This window comes from Electrophorus electricus, chromosome 15 (genome assembly GCF_041902795.1).
Source record: "Electrophorus electricus isolate QZ-2024a chromosome 15, ASM4190279v1, whole genome shotgun sequence".
Taxonomy (NCBI): domain Eukaryota; kingdom Metazoa; phylum Chordata; class Actinopteri; order Gymnotiformes; family Gymnotidae; genus Electrophorus; species Electrophorus electricus.
The window spans coordinates 16,191,080-16,206,365 of record NC_137511.1 but is presented as its reverse complement, the minus strand read 5'-3'; the positions used below and the strand labels follow the sequence as shown (position 1 = coordinate 16,206,365).

At 41.9% G+C, this 15,286-nt stretch overlaps 1 long non-coding RNA gene across 1 annotated transcript; it reads left to right on the top strand.

Moving 5' to 3' along the window:
• Positions 1-861: 861 nt before the first annotated feature.
• LOC145651325 (uncharacterized) lies at positions 862-3,872 on the top strand. Its single transcript, XR_014117197.1, has 3 exons — positions 862-1,379; positions 1,845-1,958; positions 2,602-3,872. It is a non-coding gene; the product is annotated as an uncharacterized LOC145651325 (long non-coding RNA).
• The last annotated feature ends 11,414 nt before the right edge of the window (positions 3,873-15,286 follow it).

Below are 15,286 nucleotides of genomic sequence, written 5' to 3'. Positions count from 1 at the left end.
TACTGGGAATTAACTGTATCAGAAGTTAGCATAGCCCTGTGATATTATTATCTCATTGTTTCCTATTTCAGTTTGGTTGCATGTGAAACATTGTACCTAAACATGAAATTTGGGTAACAAAAGTACATATTATGTAGTATATATTATGAGTCATTTAATAGTGCCTCTATCTTTTACACCAATAAGATGATGTATCTCATTTATTATCTAATTATGTTTCATCTGTCATTTCAAAGGGAGGCAAATCAGGTAGTCTGAATATTGGGGAAATTTGGAAAGATATTTGTGAAAGAGGATTTGTGGTCTTTCTGATAAAGGCTTTCAGAAATCTGCCTTCTTGGACATGGAAGAAGTTAGGAATGGTCATGGATGATGATTCAGTCCGATGTTTTGTGGGCTTCTTGAGAGAAGCAGGAGTTAAAGGTTAATTTTGGGGTTAGCTATGAAAGTACTGTCAGAATGCACACATGTGCATGTAACATGTGACCTCAAAAAGTGAGCTTTGAACTTTCAGAGGCTGAGGTTGCACAGCTGGTGTGTGTGTGTGTGTGTGTGTGTGTGTGTGTGTGTGTGTGTGTGTGTGTGTTTGTGTGTGTGTGTGTGTCTGTCTGTCTGTCTGTTTGTGTGTTTTGACAGCAAGAGACTGAATGAGAGAAGGTGTAGCTGGGAATAATTAAAGCTTCTGCCAGAGGTGGGAGGGAACGACACACCTCGATGCAGCTGAGTGTGTGTGTGTGTGTGTGTGTGTGTGTGTGTGTTTGAGGGAGAGAGAGAAACAGAAAGAGAGAGGGAGAGAAAGAGAGAAAGTAGAGTGTGTGTGTGTGTGTGTGTGTGTGTGTGTGTGTGTGTATGTGTGTTTGTGTGTGCACGCGTGTGTGTGCGTGTGTGTGCAGAAATATGTAAATTATGATAAAGCAGTAGTTGGAGTACATAATAGGGTTTCTTGCATATTTTTTCTCTCCACCACCATTCTGGTTAATTAGTACCTACTGAGTTTGAACACAGCCAGACTCACTGACGTCAAGTCTGCATTACCACAGTGACTCATCCATCAGGATGAACTATATCCCTCACCCCAGCAAGCTTCACCATCTTTCTTACTGGCTTTTATCCCTCTAGGATGTCTTACCTATAGGCCAGTTCCATTCCATTTCATATGCTAGGCAGATCTAGCGGTTGTTGATGTTTCTTGAACATTTCTTGAAATAGACAGTTTTAAAGTCACTGTGTAAAACAGGTTTTGTGGCTGTGAGTTGTGGCACAATTAGCAGGTTGCCTGGGTTAGAGTGTTTGGAGTGTGGTTTTGCTGAGCTCTCGTGCGATTACAGTGTGTAACTTCACCATTTCCTTGTTCCTGCTTTAATGAGGGAAGTATGGAGGTAAGTCCTAGTCAAACTGCCCTGGATTTGTGCTGCCTTGTGACAGACAGAATTGTGCCTGTGTGTGTGCGTGTACGTGTGCCTCCATGTCTGCGTGCGCATGCATGCGTACATGTGTGCGTATGCGTGTATATGTGTGTGGTCTTATCATGGTTATGGCTTTGGTAAAAGACTTCACATTCTGTCTTAGTTGCTCCAAATCTCTCACCTTCCTACCCTCTCTTCTTTATCCAAAAAACCCTCCTATAAGCATAAGCACCTATAAACACTTAAACAATGATGTCATAGATTGGGATGTGATGACTCTTGACTTATCTCTGTGTGTGTCTCTTGGTTCAAATGTATATAATTCACTGCTGGAGCAGTCATAGAAAGCAAACACCTATAAAAATAAACAGCCTCTATGATCAGATGACATCATCACTCTCGGGCCGATAACGATGCTCTGTTCTGACTGACTGGTAGGAAGACCATTCCGACTCAGAGGGCCAGATGGGATTTAGGACTGAGCTCTTTTCTGGCAGACAAGGAGGATGTGGAGATATTTTTCTTAACAACCAGACCTGTTTAGACCAGTCTGTAAGTTGCCCTGTATTATTTGTTAAATTAGGGTCATGAATGCTCAGATCATTAAAGCTGTTTAACAGTAAAAGCTGAAACAGTTACTAAATGTTAGTAGCACTAGTCTTATAAGTTGTAGTAGTAGTTAATGTAGTGTAATATCATAATGTGTTCAGATGGCAATGCCAATTTAAAAGGGTTTTTGTGTGTGTGTGACTTTGTTTATTGTGACCACAGTGATAGTTACCCTGGATATGGTGGTTTCAGATAAGCATCATGGTGCAAAGCCCTGGCTCTGAGCAGAGATTACAGCATAACCCGAGTCAAAGCAAAGATAAAAAAAACCCCCTAACATTCATTTAACCAGTAGCAAGAGCAACACCAAGGTTTAAAGAAGGGTACATAATGTGAAATTCATATGTTGCTTGTATACCTCTAACAAACTCAGGTGCATTCTGCAAACTTTTTACCACTAAGCAGTAACCTCACAACCCTCCTAACTAACACACACACACACACACACACACACACACACATACTCTCCTCCCACATATTTCCAGCTTGGAATTGAACCAGCACCCATTACCATCATCTAACGCAGTGTGTTCTGGTTGCTGTAGCATTTGCAGGTTTCTGGTTAATAAACTTTCTGTCTTTACAGTGCCAGCTAAAGTGCTGCCTGCTAGATCCAGGAGCAGCAGCTCACGCTGCCTCGTCATACCCTCTCCATCGACCACAGATATTCACCTGACAACACAGTGAGGGCACCTCTAAACGATAGGAGCAGCTGTGGCATATCCTTATCGGAATTGTTTAGTTAATAATTGTGTCTGTCCTTTCTTCTGTTTGGCTTTTCATTAAGTATTTCATCACTGATATCCAGGACATTTTGTGAGGCTTTTATTTCAACACTTGAGTGCAGCATAGAAAGGTATTGTGCACACAGCCCATAGTATAAATTTGCTTAACATTTTGTTTTATTGGTGTAACATAACATTTCGTTTTATTGGTATCTAATTACTGTAAGGGTAGCAGGAAGTATGTGGTGATGGAATGCTGGATATATTGGTTACACATTGACAGATACCTCAGCATAAGCTCAGCTAAGTCTGTGATAGCATGTACATAATGTAATTCAATGCCACTACTTTTCAAAACCTGCACTTGCTAAAAGAAAGTCAGAGACAGAAGAAGATATACAAATCAATCAGCCTGCAAAGTGACATGAGATACTGATGTTTGATTAAAAAGGATTCCTGAAACTGATTTATTTGAGGAAAATACTAATCTATATTTTCATCTTTTAGTGACTTGGTTTGCTTTATCTGGTTAAATATTTAACCACATTGAGTTTAGTAAATAAGTTGGCTTGAAGTTAAAGTAATATACTTAGAGTAAGCTTAGCTTTTGACCCTCCATCTCAACAGCAAGCGACATAAACTAATAAAAAGCCCAGGAGCCTTAATGGTGAACACACAGGGGAAGTGTGCTCAGACCTCAACTCTCCCTAGTGCCCAGAGCTGGCAACATGCATAAATTGTTCAGCGTTTGTTTGAGCCAAGCTCATAAAACTGGGGGCAGGGGTGAGCATCACGGAGCTCTCAGTTTGGCCACATGCAGGAACACTGCTCAGTTAGGGTAAATTTAGAGAAAGCAAAGGCAGAACAAAGGGAGAAAGGTAGAAGAAAGACATTTAAATTAGAGGCATCATGAGTAGAGAGCGAGAAAGAGAGAGAAAGAGAGAGAGAGAGAGAGAGAGAGAGAGAGAGAGAGAGAGAGAGAGAGAGAAAGACAGGGAAAGATCAATGACCTTTCTGGCAGCAACAGAACCAGTTTCACACAAAATCAAGTGGTTGGTTCTGGTTCACTGGAAGGGAGCCAAAATGTAGACACCTGTCGCCAATTCTGGTTCTCTTTCCAACCCAATTTTAATCTCAGCATATACTACTCAGGGAGAGACAGGAAGAGAGAGCATTAAAACATACCAAACATACAAAACAGCTATGAATGAACATGTCTGCCTTAAAGTCCCTAACCCTTCAGTATCTTAAAGTCCCTAATCTTTCAGTACCTTAAAATCACTAACCCTTCACTACAACATATATGCAGAAAATAACGTGTATTTCTGTGTCTGGTTTTGGTATTGACCAGTCTTGAGTACCTGGATGTACATTTTATACACGCTTATGGTAATATGCAATTAAACATGCCCTTACAGCACATCCATCATGTGTCAGCATCGGCGAGACAACATGGAGCCAGGTGAGCGTTTCCCCATTTCTGCGCCCATTTGTGGGTTTTGATTCTCCATTTCGAAATCAACATGAACTTCCTGCCCCGGAACAAGAGTGTCACATTACTGCCAAACAAGGCCCTCCATTGTCTTGTCCTCTTGTGTCTACTGGAGCTTTACCTGGTTGGGAGCAAACTGGCCTAATTCTTGTGGTTTTCCCTTCTCTATTTAACCTCCCTGACGATGGCAGTGATGTGTCTGAGGTAGAATAGTTCTTGAATGAACTTTGTAACTCTTATAATATATCGTAGTGTAGGGATGGGGATTTCATGAATGAAATAAAGAAGAAAATGGTGGTTTTATATCATTGTTTTTTCCATGGTGGTTGGAACTTGTTATACCTTCCCACCAATTGTGGTGTTTCATTACCTAAGTCTGTGTAAGTCTGTGATTCACAGGAAGTAAGGAATTAATCAGGGGGAAATGCAGAAGACAGGTGCTCATCCTTAGTGCTCTATACTGGACCAAATACCAGCACAGGGCTGGCAGAACTTATTGAACTCAGTAGAGATAAATCTGGAACACTGGGGCAAGAATCGTCCCATTTCGGTCTCTCTCCCTGCTCGCATCTCTGGACTATTGTCAAAGCACAAAACCCAGTCGATCCTTAAAATAAAATGAAAGAACAACTGCCCCTGCTGCTTCTTAGCCTCACTTTTAAGGTCTTGTCCCACAGAGGGTCTGTTGGTGTTCTTACTGGCGGGGCACTGCAGGACCGCTGCCTCCACTTGGGATGGAGACTTCCTCACACCATGCTACCCGTTGCTTCTTATTGGTGGATCTCTTTGCTATCTCACCAGCCTCAGCAAATCATCAATTTGTTAAAGAAGGGAACTGTCCCTCTCCCTATATGGTTCAAACACAGTAAGCCTTCATGAGTTACCAAGTTCCAACCCCACAGTCCTGAATTTCACTAAGCCACAGTGAAGTGGATGTCTCTGAAGGTGAGCTTTAAACTCCACCACCGCAACATTTGGAAGTTTCCAACATTGGGAATATAGCCTGGCTCAATGTGGTCAGAGGCGTCACACTAACTTGCTGTTGCAGCTTGTCTGGTATAAGACCTTGCAGAAAGAAGTCCTCTTGGATTTCTTTGGGTTAGCCAGGGCAGACAAACTTAATTAAGGAGAGCATAGCAGCCAGAACACCATGCTTAGCATGCTCTGATGTACCAGATAAGGCAGCTTGTTTCTGGTCAAACTGGAGTTGTACCATCTCCAACACTATAAGCTGCTTCTGTAACTTGCAGTATGCACCGAACAGGGTTTCTAATGCATTTCTTTCAGTTCTTTTAGTCTTGCTCTAACCAGTTGTTGAACAATGGCATTTTTTCTAGCTGAGTCATGTTATATCTCCCAGGGGCCATGATTGTTGTACCTAGGGAGGTGGACAATCGGCACCAGCAGTCTCTGGCATCTGTCTCTGCCAGGATAGTGTCAGAGCTTCAAAGAGAACGGCAGGCTATGTCAGGCCATTGGATAGGATTAGCCACTATTTGTGGCAGTCAGAGCTCATGTCACCCCTCCTAGCAGCTGGTTGAGTTTGCCAGTTATCTTTTGCTTCACCTGCCTCTCTGATTGGCTCTTTGATTAATCAGAGCAGTGGCCTTGCTCTCTGATTGGCTCTTTCAGTAATCAGAGCAGGGGCCTTTTTTTAAAGACTGAGCGTAGAAAAATCACATGGAGTTAATTAAAGAATTTATTGCATGGGCAAAATGATACTATTTATTTGCACATAAGGCATGCTTTTTCTTCCGTCTGGCCTGTTTTCAACTATGCCCAGGTACCCTATTATTTTACTTTTGTGGGGTTTTTTGGGTACGCCTTTCATACAATAGAAATAGTGCCTAAAATAAAATAGTGCCTATCCAAAATAGAAAAATTTAATAACCAGTGAAACTCCAGGCAAATTTATGTAAGGCCTTGCATGATTCCCTGAACATAAATTGTTAATGTCCTATTACATATAGTTCCAATTTAAATGTTGACAGTTTGTAATCAAATTACCAAAATTTGGGTGTCTGAACACAAAAAGACAAGTAGTACTTGGCTGGTGCTAATCAGATGGAGAAGATTCATCATGTAAAATAAGAAATTTCCTTTGTAAAGTGTGAAAATCTGTGAGCATTTCCACCATACCAGTACATTTCAAGCATGTAGATCAAGTAAAATGAGAAGGAGGAGTAGAAGGGGATGACAAGAGTCTAGCTAATGGCACCTCACTCTAGTATCCCATAAAATGGTAATGATTTCACTTTGGTGGAAACTCTGCTGCTAAACGAGTGGTTTTATGTGACAAACACTGTGGTAGAGTGCAGTGGACCATTGGGATCCATTCAGAATTGGCCTCCTAACATATGCATGGTGGTTAATGAGAACTGGCTTTTGGCACAGCTGACATCTCTGATGGTGTTCCATTACTGTGGGAAGGTGGAGGATGACTGAACCAGCGCCTTGGTGTCTACTGAACCCTCTGAGATGCCATCCACATCAATGTAACCACCCTGAGAGCATGCCAACTTGCAAGCCCAGCCTTATATTTTTCATTTGTCCATTGTAGTCCGTCGCAATCATGAGGGTTTAATTGTGTTCCGAAACAACTTATGTGTAGCACGAAGCTCCTGTTGTCGATAAACCCCGTGAGATTATATTGAGTTTGACAAAGAAGCTGGTCTCTGTTGTGGTGAGCTGTCATCAGTAGATTTATGTAAATTTCCTTCAAGGTTTGCTAACATATCTGCCACCATTACATTTCATAAACATCCGGTAAACATAACAACCAACCTTTTGTGTTTTCAGTGAACTATTGGCCAACTTAAGCATTCAAAACAAAAACATTAAAAATACTAATAATTCATGAGATACTTACTGTTAAATGGCCCAAGCCTGCTTGTATCTCATTTATTAATCCGCTATGTGCTACTGCCATGCATCTTCACAGCCCTGGGGATCCATTAGCACTAAAAAGGTTAATAAGTCCTCATATATTTTACAGGTATCTTGTTTTTACCTGTATCTTGGACTTTTTAAATGCTAGGTTCTGCATATCCCTTTAATTGATTACACTAAAGGTTTGTTATATGTGAATCTTTGTTATCTCTTTAGTTTTTATGGGAAATTTATCTGTATTTGGAGGTCATAGCTGTGTGTGTGTGTGTGTGTGTGTGTGTGTGTGTGTGTGTGTGTGTGTGTGTGTGTGCCTAAGATCCAATATGTCTGATCTGCACAGTTCTCTTGCTTCAAATTACATAATCCACCAATTTCCAGTCGTTCTGAGTGACGCAAACCAAGAAGGACAATAAGAATGGCAAAATAATTCTGAATGTTAATTACTAATCTAAAATGAAGGCATAGAGGACAATATGCAGTTTTGTGCAGCCTTATACTACCATAATCCCTGTGCTCCAAAGGCCTGTTCTGGAGATGACTCTGGAAAACTGCTGAAGCTATGCATGTTAGCATGTCTTGGAGTGTTGTTGTATAGAAGCAGAATGAAGTTCTGGATAGATTCACGCTGTGAGCGTGAAGTGAAACATGAGCAAGCAGGATCTGTGGGTGAGTCCACAAGTGGAGCCAAGCTGTAAGTTGTTGAGGTTTTTATGGCTGTATGCTACAGTACACTGTTTACTGGGTAATATGAAGCCATTTTACCTGTTAAGAGCTCCCTTGTGGTGATTGGTGGTATCTAAAAAGTCTGTATTTGTGTGTGCAAGTGAGACAGAAAGAAAAAAGTGCAACTGAGAGAGAAAGAGAAATAGAGTATAGAACCAGGATTTCATACTGTATGTCAACAAAGGTTACCTTTTTTCTTCCATTGCAAGGTCAGTAACATTGGCCTTTTTTACACACACTTTCCCTGGCCCTCCCCACACACATATCAAAGATAAGCATCTTAAGGACTGGTTGTGTGTATACTTTGTAACAGCTATGTAGGGTGCCACACTGGCCAAGCCAACCCAGTGAGGAAGTCTAGTGTGCAGTATGCAAAAATGAACCAGTAGTTAAGAGAGGAGTCAAAACACAGCTGAGACATTCACAGATGCTATCTCACACAGACTGATGTTACACTGCCATCTGCTTCTACAACCGGCTGCCCTGGACTGTCCATACATGTGTGTAGGTATGTATGGAGTTGAATGCATCTGCTTTAACACTAAGCCTCTCTCTTTCCAGGATATATTAGTGGTTTTGTGAGTATAAAAGCAAATGATGAGTCTTTTGTCTTAATTGGAACCTGGAATCGGAAGGCCTAGATATACACTACATTTGGCATAAAATGTTATCTAAATTGAGGGTGGTAGACTTGAAGATTTGAATCATGTGGCCTAGCACTTCTGAACGACTCCTCCAAGGTAGGCTCCCAACTTCAGAGACACAGGCGGTGGTAGTTTAGATAAGCGTGCTCCTGTTACTTTGCTTGATTTTGCTTGTCTTGGAGCATGACGAAGCAGATCTCCCCTTCCTTTCATTCTGACTGTGGAGATGGAGAGAGGGAGAAAATGAGTGAGAAGTCATGCTCTGCCACACAGAAATAAACACACTGGAAGAGGAATGATAACTCGTCTCGTCCACAGATTAGTCCCTCATTCAGAAAAAGCGACGAAGCTCTGTTGAGCGAAATCAGAAACCATATTTTGTGTATTCTGTACACGACGTCTCTGGTAAAGCCACAAAGTCTATCTATATGTGGTAAAGTGACATGCCAAATACAAAAGTCAGATTGCAAATGTTGATTTTCAAAATACTGGTGTATTTTCAAGCGAGTCTGCAAGTATACATGACACATCTGAGGGCAGAACAATTCGGTTTGTGCATATTTGGTTCTCCATGTTGTGCTCACTGTTTTAGTAAGAGCTAAAAAGAAAAAGAAGGTTGGAAACTATTGCCATAGTGGAGACTGAAGATTTTAAATGCTCTTCTGATTTGTACATAAGCTTGGCTCAACTTCACCTGTGGAAAGGATGAAGGAAGTACTTCACTGCATGAGATGTTAGTATGGAAACCATATGAGCCACCCTGGAACCCAAGACATGGAAAGCCATTCTGTAAAGCAAGGTTTGATCTATCCTATATCACTTTGAGACAGGTGCTTGCACAACTCACCCATCGTTTGTCCCAAACTACTTGCTTGCTCATCCACCAAATCTCTTTTCCGCTGAGATGTCAAGTATGCTGGCACTGATCTTATAAAAGAAATGCATGAGACCTATGTGATATTTCCCTAAAATAATGTCTTTCTCTCTTGTTTCTCTCCCCCTTTCTCTCATTTGCGTCGCTGCTCTCTCCATTCCAGAGGAACAGCTGCCTGTGTGATTTCCATGCCCATTTCTCTTTTGCTGTGAAAAAGAGTGAGCAGCAGTGTGGTTTTGGCTGGCTTCTCTTTTGGCTGATCTCCCAAGTGAGGACCTCTCTCCTGGGATGGACTGGGCTGCCGCAACCCAACGACCAAGTGCCGCTGAAGTGTGATCCACCCGTCACATCTGCTCGGCCCTGAAGTGAAGTGCCAGCTTTCTGCAGCTTCTCATCAGACTGAAGGCCAGAGTAGCTGGAGTCGTGGGTATGGCATGTTACACTGGGCTTGGGGAATTGGACTCAGGCTGGTTGAGGTCTTGGCTTTGCTTTATCCATCATCGTTTTGCCACTGTAGGTTCATCTCTCTCTCTTTTCCCCTCTGTCCCTTTCAGTTTGTCTGCCTCATTCTCTGTTTCTGTCTGTCTGTCTCTATTTCTGGTTTCTGTCTTTCTCCACCACTCTAGGGGCTTTTGGCTCACCTCCACAAATCATAGACTTTGCTGAGTTTAGCACACATTGAAGGTTTTGCACTGTCAGTTTCAGTGATCAATATAGTAAAAGCATGTCTATATTTAGATACTTTATCTACATTTGCAAGAAGTATTGTATTAAATTAACATTCTCTCACTTTGCCTGCATCCAGATGTGTAGGTTTCATTTCAACACTGGGAGACACATTCTCCTAAAAAAAGCTGTTTTCTTTAGAAAGTATTAAAGATGTATATAATTCAGATGTATATAATTCATTTATGTGAATACTGTACCAAATGCACATTTAACAAAATAGTTAACAATTAACAATATAATAGTTGTTGCAAGACTTTAAGGTTAATAGAAGTTCAGTTTCAGTTATGAAGAATCAACTAGCCTGGTATTGGTTTCACATTCACATTGATGCTTTTGATGACTTGTGGAATTGTGGTAGGAGAATTCTTGCTCAACATGCTCAACACATCTGCACGGTCATGAATACCAAGCTGAATCCTGCAAAGTATGTACTCATTATCCTTCACGCAATGGATTCAGACAGTGGAACGAGCTGGCCGCGTGCTCGGGGAATGGGTGACGGACATGTCAGTGTGGTGGCTGTATTTCCAGTGGCCATGCCTGCATCAGCACAGCAAAAGGCTTTTGTAGCTTCATGGGATGTGAGGATGTCTGTCACAACCAGTGCAATGGAGATGGGCAGAGGGGATAGCCCCAAACTCAGAGTCCTAACCAGCATAGCCACACCATGATTGGGCCAGGCAGGCCTGCTAGTGCTGTGATTGTGACCCAGCATCAGTGTGTTGGAGTGGAGCTAACCACTGATGCTCAGGGTTCATGTGTGTGGAGGTGTCCAAAGGTATTTTCAAAGTGACTTTGAGGGAAACATGCTTCCATCTGTTTTTAAACACCCACCCTTTAGGAACTGGTCTGAAAGGGGCTACTTAAGTTCACAATCAACCAAATGAAGTTTGTGAAAACCACTGTCTCCTCTGAAAGAAGTGTACTGATGAGGAGCTCTGGTGCATTTCATAAAGACAATTAAAGTAATTCTGGCAATAACTGGAAGCAAAAGTCAAAATTCTCCTTGTCCATTCATACACAGCCTACAGTGGCTACGAAGTAGTGTGGTTCTGTAGTTCTGCAGGTTTGCGGGCCACAGAATACTGCAGTTCTTCACCATCCTGTCAGTGGCCTATGTCACCTTCCTATCTATCAAATTCCTCACCATCCTACATATTACATACTCACCATCCTAGCCATTGCCTATATCACCATCCTATCTATCAAATACCTCGCCATCCTATCTATTGCCTACGTCACCATCCTATTTATAAAGTATATCACCATCCTTGCTATCGCCTACGTCACCATCCTAGCTATTGCCCTTCTTTTACAGCCAGATGTGAGAATCAAGGCATGAGAAACTTTGGATTTGGAGTCATTCCCAGAAACTTACAGTCCTAGTTTTCACACCATGTGCACTAGGCTGGCAGTACACATGGGAAAGGCCCATATGCAATGTCTGGATCTAACCATCCACCTATGTATACTGTACATGAATTTTCCAATTGCTGGTCAGGCTACCATCAACCCCAGTGGGTGGACATATGGGAATTTCCATGTTTCTGTGAAGGTCCATTTGTCCTGATGCATTTTATAAAATGTAAAATATTACAGAAGTGGTGATTTTTGCAATAATGTTAACATGATGATTGTTATTAGCAGGTTGTCATTCCTGCCAAACAGAGAGACAGAGAGAGGCACTTACCATCACTAACATATTACATTATTTTCTCCAAGGCAGAACTTATGATTTTTTTTGATTTACATGATTTTTCCTGATCAGTTTAGCCACTTCCAGCTGACCTTGTTCAAGTGTTCTTTTGATTTCACATATTGACTCTAAATAAGGATATTTTGTGTTGAATGAAGCATCCAATCAGTGGTCCTGTAGCAACACAAGGTCAGTTGAGTTCAGTTCCAAGGGAGCACACACTGCCATACTGATAAATATGTAAATAATTTTGGATAAGCGTGTCCGCGAAATGTAATACCCTGTTATTGACAAAAAAAGCACAGATAACTTTCAAGTAGGTGTTGATCATGTGCTGCAACAATCAGCAAAGAGCAAGAGTGTGTTTCTCTATAAAAGAACATGGCATCATATCCATAGACTGCTGATGTAGATTGAAATCCACCTGTTTATTTCATATCCTTATAGGCACCCAATGGTTCCATCAAAACTTTACAGTTCAGAATTCTTCCATTAGACATCAGAAGCAAATAATCTCCAGTGACACATAGCTCCTTTCACCCAGACCTCAATTTAAGCTTCATGGCATGCCAGATTGGAGAACAATGCATCTCTGTGTGGTTTGGTTCCTCTGCTGATCAACTGGATCTTCAAATCCTCTTTCTTGACTTATGGTGGTGGAAAGAACTGGCTGGGCTCTGGATTTCAGTTCTGCTCCCCAGGTCCTGTGGTGGAGAAAACTGCCAATTGCTCAAGCCCTATGTCCACGAGTAGCTCAGTCCAAGTGCCTACTAGGACCAGGCATTAGTCAGACATGGCAGCAGGGGTTCACCCCAGCAGACCCAATGGCAGTGGCAGTGGGGAACCATTGGACTGATTCGGCCTGTCATCTTCCCTCAATTCCCTGTCATAAAAGCGGCCCCTTGCTTGCTCAACCTTAATGAGTTTTTGTCTTCAATCAAGAGCCCAGTGGCAGGCGCTCGCCGGGGCATGCTGGGAAAATGGGCTCTGAGGAGATATGGGTGAACTGCCAGGCGATGATGGCAACATCATGGTTTGGAAGTGTTGCACCAGACAGGACCTGTTCAAAAGGTACACTCTGCTCCTACCTCTGCTGCCCTGCAGAAAAGAGTTGTTTTCTCTGAAAAGGGAAAATATGACAGCTAATGCAAGTGGCCCTGCTATATATGCACTCGCTTGTGTAAGAGACACATGCAAATACACAGTCCTTGAAACTCACCCTGAAATTAGAAGTTATACTGAAATATGGAACCTATTTTTTGGGTGGGACAGATTCAGTCCCTAAGCTGTGGAGATCCAGATCCTCTGGTGAGGGACACCAATTCTTTCCACTACTTTACAACACTTTGCTAATGTTTATGTCTTTGTTTTTTTGAACAGGCACTCATCTCCATGTATATGCTCTTGAGCCTACAGAAGGGAGAGAACTCAAAAGAAATGTATTTTCCTGATTGTTCTTGTAGTGGGCCTCTGCTTTCCCTGGCAAGGAGCTAACACAGTAATTTCATTAGTACCTTGTAAGCACAGAGGGATTATGGGAAGTATCACATTGTCACATTGGACACAAAGGCATGACATAGTCAATAAAGTCTTTGGAAGCTTCCAGAAGCCCATGCTTGTGCCTTCTATGTTAGAATAAGGATAAAGACCAAAGAAAGAAACACAAGGAAATTAGTTACAGATGCAGATAATATCTTTGGCAAGGAATAAGAACCGAAGACTAAACGTAGGAACCAATAATGTGTGAATGTAAAGAGACAAAACAGGTATTTGAGGACAGATTCATTTAAATATAAAATGGACTATATGAGAATATAACTCTGTTTTTACATGTTTGGCCCTGACTGTGCTCACCTAGGTGCCACAGGTATTCATACAGAAATGTGTTTTGTGTTAAGGTGTGGGACGAGCTGTAGTCAAAGAATGGTTAATCGCTTTGGGAAAGTCAGCGTCATTCTGGAGCTGTACATCATATACAAAACAGTCTTAGCTGGTATTACAGTTGCATTTAGAGTAATATGTGCCTATGCGTATTAATAAATTTATTGCACAATCTTGCAACAGATGAGGTAGTGGTGGTAGGGTCTGAATGTGTTGATTGGCTGAACATCTTGACTTTCCAAAGGGACTGAGAAAAGACCCTTCCCCCTTTTTTTCCATACTAGCGTTGTTGTAGTGCAGACTGAGTGCCTGGCAACAGTGTGGTGGCAACCAGCAGACTATTACTGGGATGCTAACTCAATTACTGTCCGTGGCTGAGCTGGTGCCGGGTCCCCTTCTTGTGGCTCCAGCTTAGGTTAAACCCTGTGTGAAGTGACTCCTTGCGGCACTAGCCCACAGCTTCCAAACCCACTGAGGTCACGGAAGCCTTCTGACGCACTGCAGTGGTGCAGGGCAGTCAACACTGTTTCCGTTAATGCACACAGACAGGTCCACAAAACAGGGAAACCTTGTCTACTTCTGAGTAAATGTGACAGTGTAAACACACAACTATCAGTTTGCTTGTGTTTTGATTAACTACTATACATTCACATTGCACACTGCACACTCACCCTGCAAATTCACTTCTCATTTATTCATTCACTTATTCATTCATTCATTTTTATGAGCAAAATCCTCTCTCTGCTGTTGAGTAAGTGGATTCTGTTTGATTTCGTTCATAGCATCCTTACTTTGAAAAATAGTATGTTCTTAATTTTGTGTCAAGGTGACTCTGCATTCACTTCTTAAATTAAATTCTGAATGTTTTTGTAATGCAGTTTTAGTTTGAGCATTGTGGCTGCTCTCTTTTTCATTTACATTCTACAATTGTATTAGATCTCAAAAGTCATTTAAGCAAAATGAAATATAACTGAGGCAACGATTTTAGCAGGCCAAAATAAATATAGCTTGGACCTTGTCATGGTAGAAATGAACAACAGATGTGCTCTCCTCTGTCCAAAATGCTGTCAGATGGCTCTATCAGTTCCAACCCTCAAGTAACTGTCATTTAACATTTAACATTTCTTCTTCTTCTTTTTCTTCTGCTGCTGCTGCTGGGATTACCAGACCAATACAGTTATACTTCAGTTTGATTGGTGCACCCTCTCTCTTTAATTCTGCACCCGTTCTCTTTAATTCTGAATTACATCACCTTGGGTTTCCTCAAGGTACTCCGAGTGGCATTTTCATTTGGAGAGATGATCAAATAAGGTTTCCATGATGACATCCAATCTTCTGGACTACTAGAAACATCCTTGTCTCTTATCTGTTGTCCTAAGTGCCGCAAGTGAAAAGCAGGCCCCTCCACACACAGGCCCCTCCACACACAGGCCCATCTACACACAGGCACCTCCACACATAGGCCCCTCTACACACAGACCCCTCCACACACATTCTCATTGTGCTGTGGACAAACTCGGTGGGATTTACTCCTTAACTTCATATGGCCTGTGCTTTGGTGCTGGATCAGCAGCAGATCACAGAATAAGTGTTAGGGCTTTTGTCCAACACTAATGGC